Raw genomic sequence first — 9,649 nt, 5'->3', positions numbered from 1 at the left:
GGGAGAGCTCTGCACCCTGTGGATAATCCAGATGAGGTCAGGCTTAGAATTATAAAGGGGCATCCTCTAGAGAAATGCCCACCAGGTTTGAGCATCTACAGGTACACATGGTAAAGCCAAAGATGACAGGAATAGATGGTAAAGATCCCCCGGAGTTCAGAAAACTCTGACCAACGGCCTCAGTAAGGCTTTGGTTGAAAAAACAGAGTGGAGGCACTGTTTTCTCCTTTATTCAAAGTGCCCCGGGCATCCAGGTAGCCAGGATACATTGCTATAAGGTTTGGAGGCTCACAGATCACTTGTCCTCCAGGTTGAGAAGACGCCAGGCAGGCTCTGCAGGAGCCCAGTCTGAGGCTCATCGTGGTAGGGAAGACAGGCCCTAGGAAAAGCTCCACCTAGGCCAGCAGCATCCTGGGCCAGAGGCACTTCCTCTCCAGGCTCCAAGCCACCTCCATGACCAGAACCTGCAAGGTGGAGTGCTGCAGGTGGGATAGATGGCATGTGGAAGTCACAGACACCCCAAGGTTTTTTAGTTCCCAAGTCCCCAAGACAGACCCTGGCTGGGAAGAGCCACCTGCTGCTACCTGCTGTTGGTGCTGAGCCCCACGCGGTGCTGCTGGTGACTCAGCTGGGCCACTTCACAGAGCAGGACCAGCAGGCCATGAGCAAGCTCAAGGGCCTGTACCAGGATGGTGTGGTGGCATGCACCATGGTACTGTTTATGTGCAAGAAGGACTGGGGGTTAGGCGCTCACTGCAGGAGTTCCTGCAGGACAGGGACAACTGCCCCTGAAGGCACGAGTCACCGAGTGTGGGGGCTGTGTGCCAGCCTTGGACAACAGGGCTGCAGGCTTCAATAGGGAGGCCCACGTGAAGAAGCTGCTGGCGCTGGTGGAGCACCTGGTGCAGCACCACGCGGGCCCCCTGTACTGCAAGGTGCTGGTGCTGGTGCTGGCACTGGTGGGCACTGACCCAGGAGGTGTGGAGCCAGACTGCCAGGATTCTGGCAAGCTGAACATTGGGCAACTGGGGCCCAGGGTGCTGCGTCGGCTGGGTAACGGGATGGTGTCCAGGAGGCTGCCCTGGGCCAAATTGCTGGGCTCCCTGGTCCTATTCTGCCTGCTTCTTGCCAGGCTCCTGCTGAGGCCATGACCCACTGTGCAGGTCTAAAAATGCAGGCGACCTGGCAAGAAAGGAACCCTGGAGCTGAGCAGAAACTAAAACTTCATTCCACAGGAAACCTGTCCCTTCAGACAGAGTTTTAATGACAGAAAACTGAACGCTATCAGCTTTGCAAAGGCCCAAAATTCACTTTTTAAGTTTTCAAGTCTCCCTTTTGACTATAGGTACAGTTTTAAAATAAACATGTGTAACTTTAAAACATGCTTAAAACATTTTAGAAGTCTCCATGCATCTTTTCTCTCTTGAAAAATAATGAAACTGTTGGTAGTTTTTAGTAGAAAATGGATTCATGGCAAAAGGAAAACAACCATTTTTATTTTGAGCATTTAAAAAAAAAAATAGACACTGTCTTAGTCCGTTAGAACTTCTAAAAATACCACAGAGGAGGTGGCTTATAAACAACAGAAATTTGTTTTTCACATTCTGGAGGTTGGAAGTCCAAGATCAGGTTGCCACATAGTTAGGATCTGGTGAGGGCTCTCCTGAGGTTGCAGACTGACAACTTCCGGGTGTGTCCTCAGTGGTGGAAGGGACCAGCCAGCTTTCTGGAGCCTTTTTAAAGGGGTGCTCATTTCAATCACGAGGAAGCTCCCAATGGTGCACCTCCTAATAACACCCACTTGGGCATTAGATTTTCATCATTTGAATACTGGATGGACAAAAACATTCAGACCACAGCAGACACTGACCCACCTTAATACTTCTCTAGTTCTCACAAAGAGTAGCTATCTCCCTTTGTGATCCTTGTAGATTCATAACCCACCCACCCCCCCCCCACACACACACACACACCACCACCATTGTTTTAACATTATTTCTGTAAATAGTGACCTGTTAACCAGCACGTGACTGCAGATAAACAGCCTGTTTGGTTAAGAATTCTAGGAGCCAACTTCAGAGGCAGACTCTGACCTTCAGACAGTCCAGCTTCTGGAGATTTGCTGACCTTCAACCAAATATCTGAACAGACTAAGCTGGCTTGCACTTAGTCCCCTCAAAGGAGAACTCTCAACACCCTCCTTTTCATTCCTTTGTTCTGTTTTTGTTTTGTATTTTTTTCTTCCTTTTCCCTTCTTACAAAACCCCCTGCCCATGTCCAGTTGGTAAGATGGTCTTTGGGAAGACAGTCCCTCATCACCTCAGGCTGCCAGCTCTTGAATAAACCATTTTTCCTTACACCAGTACCCTATGTCTCGAGTATTGACTTTCAAAGCAGCAGGCATCCCAACTTGGGTTCTGTATCAGATTTTTATTAGACTCCATGATAAAGATGTCAGGGTCATACATGTCAATGTTGCCTTCTGATACATCAGTTTATTTACTACTACAATGATTTACTACCAAAAGATAAATGAAACGATATTGAAAGTAACACAGTTTTCAACTTTTTGGCATGCATTATGGCTCATGTCTTTCCAAAATAAAGTAGGATTTTGTGAAAATCACATGTAGTGTCTTCCATCTGGGTTCTTATGCCAAAAAAAGAAAAAAAGCTGAAGCTGCAGAGCACTGAAGTAAGGTTGGTGTGGCCTTTACCATCAGGTTTCATAGGGGATGGGCCAGCCCACGAAAGTTCTTAGAGGCTAGGCCATTAGAAAACCAGATGACATCTTTAGGTTGCATTAGCAATAAATTAATTAATAAGGATTTCCTTATTTCTATTTCTGAATGTGACTGAACACTTTAAAGAAAGTCATTATCCTTATAACAGCCATGCATAAGATGGGCTTTCAACATCTTCAGCAGCTCTGCTGGGTTCACACAGGGTCTCCAAGCCTGGGAGGGGCTTTTTGTGAGCCTGGGCTGGTCCATCAATGCCTTAATAGCCTCTTTTTGGAAATATTGCTTATTTTGACTAGTCATAAAAAAGAAATGGTGATGAGGGGGCATGGTAGTTTGCAGGCTCTGAAAGGAACCATCCCCCATCCCTTTAAGGGGACCGCCCACACACCCCGTGCTGGCTAGTCTTGGGGTGCTGCTGGTCTTGTTTGTAGCAGTTTTCCCTCCCACCCCCAGGATGTCCCCAAATCTGCAGAGGGCGGGGCTCACTAGGCATTCCCCTTTCTTCTCTGTCAGCGTCAGCGTTGTCCTGCAACAGTCTCCAGGTGGCTCCTGTTTAACTACATCTGCCTGGTTTCCAGTGCTTGCCCATGAGAGAAGACATATTTCCTGAGCCCCGCCCCCCCTTCCCCAGACCACGGAGCACCACACCCACAAGGCCTCGCAGGGTAAGGGGATGAGGGGGAGGGGCCTGGGGCCTGGGTGTCTGAGAGCCCAAGGCTTAGTCAGAGCCACTCATTGCAGGTGTGATGTCACACAGGTTACTCTGCTTCTGGGCTCACCCATCAGTGAAACGAGACTATGATGGTGGCGCTAGGGGCTACAGCAAGTTTATAATTGGAGAAACAGGCTTGGGAACCACTCACCCTGTGCCCACAGCCCAGCACATTACACAGCACTCCTCACTTTCCAGCTAATTGCCTACTGCTAAACCCTTTGGATCTTCTTGGAGCCTCACAAAGTTTCATGAAGCTGTAGGAATAGTCTCATCTGTCTTAACATATGAGAAAATTGTACTTCCCCATGTGTCAGGTTAGGTGGGGGAATGCTTCTCAGTTTACCCTCTTAACTTCTTAACCCTGCCCCCAGTGAGCCAGGTGTTCTACAGGAGACCCCTGAGTACACATTGTCTTATGTCCTTGACCCTCTGGAAACCACACCATTCTCCCAAAAATATCCCACACCTTTCCTCTGACACATGTAGGAGTTGGCTATATGGCAAACAGACTCATGTTCAGGGCACACAAGACAATCCTTCTGTCTGCTAAACCTTATGTGAGAGACCTATCCAGAAATCACAATAACTAAACTACAAAACAAGGGACTCTAATACCAGGAAATATGGGGACTGTGGCAGATGAGTAAAGGGTCACTTATGAACAAGGCAGACAAGAAATAGTTTGATTTTCCTAAAACAGCAGGAGAGAGACTGCTTTCTAGTGGTTTGATATAATAAGGTATCATCATGATGAAATCAGGCTCATATAATTTTAAAATCAGAAGGCACATTATGTTCATTTCCTTCAACCCCCTACCTGAACAAGACTCTCTTACTGTCCCCATCCACACTGTTATAATCTCTGCTTGCACACTGTCTGCGCCTCTCTCGCGATACCTGGCCCCATTTTGGAGATTAGAATTCTCCTTTTAGAGAAGAAATCTGCCTTCATTCTCCGTCCTCCCACTTTTGCCTACTCTGACCACCTTTGACATGCACCACATTCCTGCAGGTCTGCAATGCTTCCCTTGGTCTTTTCTTAGGCGTTACAGTCTTGTTACTATTTTGTCTGTGACTCCTTTTAGCATCTCCATCAATATCCTTTCTGATTCTCCTGGAACACCTTGTTATTTGTTAATATCTGCATAAAAGCCCATTCTTCTGTGGGACACCTGTCTTCTGCTGCTACCTGACACATTCCAAAGGTGGTCCAGGAGAAGTACCACACTGCATCTCAGCCAATGTAACCTGTGTTTAATTGACTTTCTGTGACAGGCACCTTGCTCCATTTGGATCACACTGATAATCAGTAAAACACTAGATTGTTTTACAATGAAATGCTTTAATTCAGAGCAATTTCTGTCCCCTGCAGTTTTCTCTTTGAAAAATCTTTTCTTGGAAAAACATGGACTCGAGATTTTGTAATACAATTGTCTGTGTTCATTTCAGGGCAGCCTGTCAGCCTCAGTTTATGTCCTGTCCATGGGATGGCCATATTGTATGTGGGAGTCCAAGAGGCTGTGGACTTATTTAGAATAATCTTCTTTCTTCCTGTGGAATCAAGGCAAAAGAATACACAGGCAAAAGAAATTGCTTTTCAGTCTTAGCTCCATGGCAATTATGTGACCTTGGGCGGGTCATTTTTGCTCATTTCCTAATATTTTAATCAAAAATTTAAGACCTATATTAATTTAAGAGAACAGTTAAAATAATGAACATGAAAGAACGTAGGAAGTTATAAAGTACAGGGGATTATTACAACGATGACGTTCACCATCAACATTGTCACCACTGTCATTATCTTCTTTACCACATTGATAGGTTGATTTCAACATATTGTCTGAGGTTTCCAAACCTCAAAAAAGGTCATCTAAAATAGAAAAGGTGTCAGAGAATTTGAGCAAGTTTAGCAGAGCCAAAGTATAATTTCTCAGAGTCCAGGACAGTGTATGGGAGAAGGTGGTGAGGAAATGCTCTTCTTTGGGCTTAAGGAAAGAAAGGAGGGAGGGTGGGAAGTGGAGGGAAGGAAAAAGAAAGAAGGAAGAAAGTTCTCTTTTAAATTCTGATAATGTGAAAATGGTTTTCCTAAGGAGGGCCAAAAAATTCACTAAATGAATAGAAAAATGTGCAAACATTATTTCTATATAACAGAAGCAACCTGGATATCAAACTAACTATGAAAACCATGTTTTAATTCAGTGCTAATTTGTAAAATGCAAGTGTAAACTAATTAAGAAGAAAAAGACAATGTTCACTTGTTCTTTACCTTCCCTTCCATCATCACACACCCCACCCAACCCCCACAGTACAATGCTCTCTGTGCACATGATGTGTGGGAAATGTGGAAATGGAACTTCAAGTCAGAAGTTGGAGGATTTTGAACTGAATTGTGAATAAATTTTCTCTTTCCTTTTCCACTATGAGCTGAAAAAATGGAGAGATTTAGTAATTCCCAGAGAAATTTAGTAATTGTGTTTGCTACAAAACATCCCAGAACACACTGCAGAAAGGAAGATCCAACACAGAGTAGAAGTAAAAAAAATAAATAAATAGATTTTAAGAGCCTACAATGAACTTGGAATCCATTTGGGCTCATAAGAACTCTAGAACACCTCGGCTTCTCACCCTCCCTCATCCTTTAAAGATTCTAGCTCTTAGCTCAGTGTCACCCTCTACAACACCACTTTTGTTAACTTCCTGTAATTCAATCAGCCAAGTAGGTGATTTTTCCAACACAGGTACTTCTATTCCAGTCTTCTTCAGCCACCATCCAGGCTCTTCTCCCAGACTTTGCCTTTGACATTAGCTATGACCTTTCTGTTGTCTCAGTTTCAAGCATCCAACTCTCCACCCAAAGAGCAGAGACCTAGGGACCCTCAGCTGGTCTTTGGTGGGAGGTCACAGCTGAGACTTCCTTTCCTCTCAAGGTTTAGATGAATATGTTGGGCACTTCTACACAAGTGTGCCTGGGAATTTGTCGGTGAAAAAAAGGTGGTAATATTTTCCCATTTGTAACTTCTCATCCTCTGCCTCCTTCTATCTCATATTTATTTAGCATAAAACTGGAAACACACAAGGACCACTTTTCTTTCAGAAAACTGTATCTTTCCTGGTCTAGATGAAGGGCTTAGAGCATCTTCCTCAGTGTAGCAGTTCTTACTCTTGCCTATGGCTCCAAAGTGGGCTTCCTGTAACCCAAGAACCTCCTAAAGTTATTGGCACACTTTTGTATGTATTCAGATATGACTGGTTCCTGGGAGGGAGGTCCATGGCTTTCATGAGATACCGTGAGGCTCCATAATCAAAAAATCTTAAGCAACACTAGCTTAGTAAGACATAATTTTTTTTCCAGGCAGAAAATAATTGGTTAGCATCATCATTCTCACTGAGGCTCATCCTGGTCGACAAACCTGGCTGTGGGAAAAGTGCTGCTGGGAACAGCATCCTCTGCAAAGGCCCAGGACCAAGAGATGTACAAGGACATTGAGGACTGCTACCTACTCTCGGCCCCAGGGCTCCATGTGCTGCTGCTGGTGACACAGCTGGGGCACTTCACTGCCTAGGACATGGTGGCTGTGAGGAGGGTAAAGGAAGTCTTTAGGGCAAGAGCCATGAGACACGTGGTAGTCCTCTTTACCCACAAGGCGGACTTAGGAGACAAGTCCTTGTGTGAGTAAGTAGTCAACATGGACAACCACAGCCTACGGAGCCTGGTCAGAGTGCAGGAGGAGGTACTGTGCTTTCAACAACCAGGCCACCAGGGAAGAGCAGAGGGAGCAGCTGGAGGAGCTCATGGCTGTGGTTGAGAGCCTAGAGAGGTAGCATGAGGGTGCCTTCTACACAAACAACCTCTTTTTTGATGCACAGATAATCCACAGGGGGCAGAGAAGAGCACAGGAGCTACCTGGCCTAGGTGCAAGCACATGTTGAAAAGCAAAAGTGAGACATGTAGGAGACCAGGAGTCATTGAGCTTCCAAGGTGTTCCTCAGAGTCAAAAAATAGATGATTTCTCAAATTGAGTTATCTGCTTTTCTTGTGATACACATTTTGATTTTTCTTGCCATTTTAATTAACTTTTGTATTACTCATGGATGCTGAGCCTCTATAATCAGCCTTTTTTTCTTTTTCTTTTTTTTCAGAATCACCATCTCTGTCTATGCTTGTAAGATAGTGGATTTGGAGTTTTTTTCTCTTTTTTTATTAAATGTATTGTGGTGACATTGGTTAATGGGATCATATAGGTTACAGGTGTAGGTTTCTATGTTACAAGATCTGTATGCCCACCACCCAAAGTCAAATCATCTTCCATCACCAAATATTAGGCCCCTTACACCCCCATTCCGCTCCCACTTGATTTGCTTTTTACTTACTTTCAATTTTGATTTCTCATCCTGGCATCAGACGTGTGTGTCATTCATGTTCTCCAAGTACTTCTAGATAAATAAAGCCCAAAGGAAAAAAAAGTTGTGTTGTTTTGTTGAAAATTGTGGAGGTAACTAATTAACTGGATACTCCTGAAATCTTTGGGAGGGGTTTGCATGAAGGAAGGTGAGTGGACTGTGGTATTACAAGCTGAAGGAAGAAACATGGTATATCAAAAGCTGGTAGCAGAATTCCTTATTTTATTAAGAAATGTACTCTGATTTTATCATAGGCTGTAAGGGGGGAATTGTGGAGGTATGAAGGGGCTTCAGAGGAAGGTAAGAGGGGTCATGGACATGCCAGGAGGAGAGAAAATGGGTCACAGAGCTGGGACGGGGTAAGGCCTTGGGGAAAGCAAAGACAGTGGCTGGGAAGTAAAGGAATTAGGATTTCATAGAGAAGAGCCAAATAGTGGATACTTTAGGCTCAGCAGACTACAGTATCTCAGACACTTACAGAGTAAAAGGTGCTTGGACAAGACATAAGTGATGTGCATTCCCATAAAACTTTGTGAACAATGAAATTGGAATTTCATTTAACTTTCATATGTGGCTATGAAACATTATTCTTTTGATTTCTTCAACCTTTTAAAAATGTAAAAGCCCTTCTTAGTTCACAGGCTGTACAAAATGGTGGCAGGCTGATGTGGTTCCACCCCCATTTACAGTAAATTTGCTGTTGTTGATGGAGCTGTGTTGTAAAGCAACCTCTTTAGCCTCAAAGTAAGCACAATCATGTGCGATATCTGGGAACCTGGGGAAAGAGTGGTGTTCCACATTTCCACCGTAGCAAAGGGAAAAGGGAAAACATTGGGGTGACATCTGAGCAGAGGTCATGAAGTCAGTGGAAATGGGAAGTCAGATTTAGTCCCCAGATTGCCCCTGCCACACCAGCTTTTTCTTTTGGTAGCTCCCTCCCCTTCTCTGCTCATTTGCACCCTGTATAGGAGACCTGCAGTCATTCCAGGAAGCCTGTGACTGGATGGGTAAATGACTAAATCTGGGGTGAGTCACCCAAGTATCATTCTTCAAACCTCTATTGGTAACAGAGGTGCTACCTTGATCTGACCAACAGTACCATATCACTGACTCCAAAGACCCACAAGGAGGATTAAATACAAGCTCCTCAAACCCTGGGCACCCTAAGGAACTCTTGAGTTCTCTGACCAAGGGCCACCTCCACAATGTACTGTTCCCAAATTGTCCAACCTGCCTAGGTCTCCTCCTTCCTGGATTTAATTCAGTCCAGCTGCACAGACATTTACTACATGAATACTGAGTTTCAGCTTCTCTGCTCTGTGCAAGGAATGTAAGGGAAATAATGCAAGGTTCCTGCTCCACACAAGTGACTGTGTGATAGATGAATAAAGGTGTAGGAAAATGGTGTGTGAGAGAAAGTATTTGGAAGTCAAGGTATCAGCCAAAAGGAGAACACTGGTGCACATTAGAGGCTCCCTAGTCAGGTGGTGCTGGAGCTGCTGGGAACCCTCTGGCCTCTCTAAGTCACTTCAGGCTGAGGGAAGCCAAGGACAAGAGGAGAATGAGAATCAGCACACTGTGAGGAGTGCGGTGAGAGATGAGGTGGGCCACAGTCTGTGTGTTATCCTCAGGACTCCTGGGCTATGGAGCAGAGAACAGGAAGTCACTAGAGGCTTTTCAGCAGGGTAACAGTTTTAGGAAGATGGCACTGCAGCAATGCTGTGGCTGAACTGTATGAATGTAAATCTAGGGGGCAGGAGAACATTTGGAAGGAAAGAATAGCATCTCA

At 44.9% G+C, this 9,649-nt stretch overlaps 1 pseudogene; it reads left to right on the top strand.

Moving 5' to 3' along the window:
• Positions 1-499: 499 nt before the first annotated feature.
• Positions 500-7,429, top strand: LOC107536698 (GTPase IMAP family member 5 pseudogene; annotated as a pseudogene).
• The last annotated feature ends 2,220 nt before the right edge of the window (positions 7,430-9,649 follow it).

This window comes from Miniopterus natalensis, chromosome 10, assembly GCF_054644295.1.
Source record: "Miniopterus natalensis isolate mMinNat1 chromosome 10, mMinNat1.hap1, whole genome shotgun sequence".
NCBI lineage: Eukaryota > Metazoa > Chordata > Mammalia > Chiroptera > Miniopteridae > Miniopterus > Miniopterus natalensis.
The sequence above is the reverse complement of the archived record's forward strand: the minus strand, read 5'-3'. Positions and strand labels throughout refer to the sequence as shown.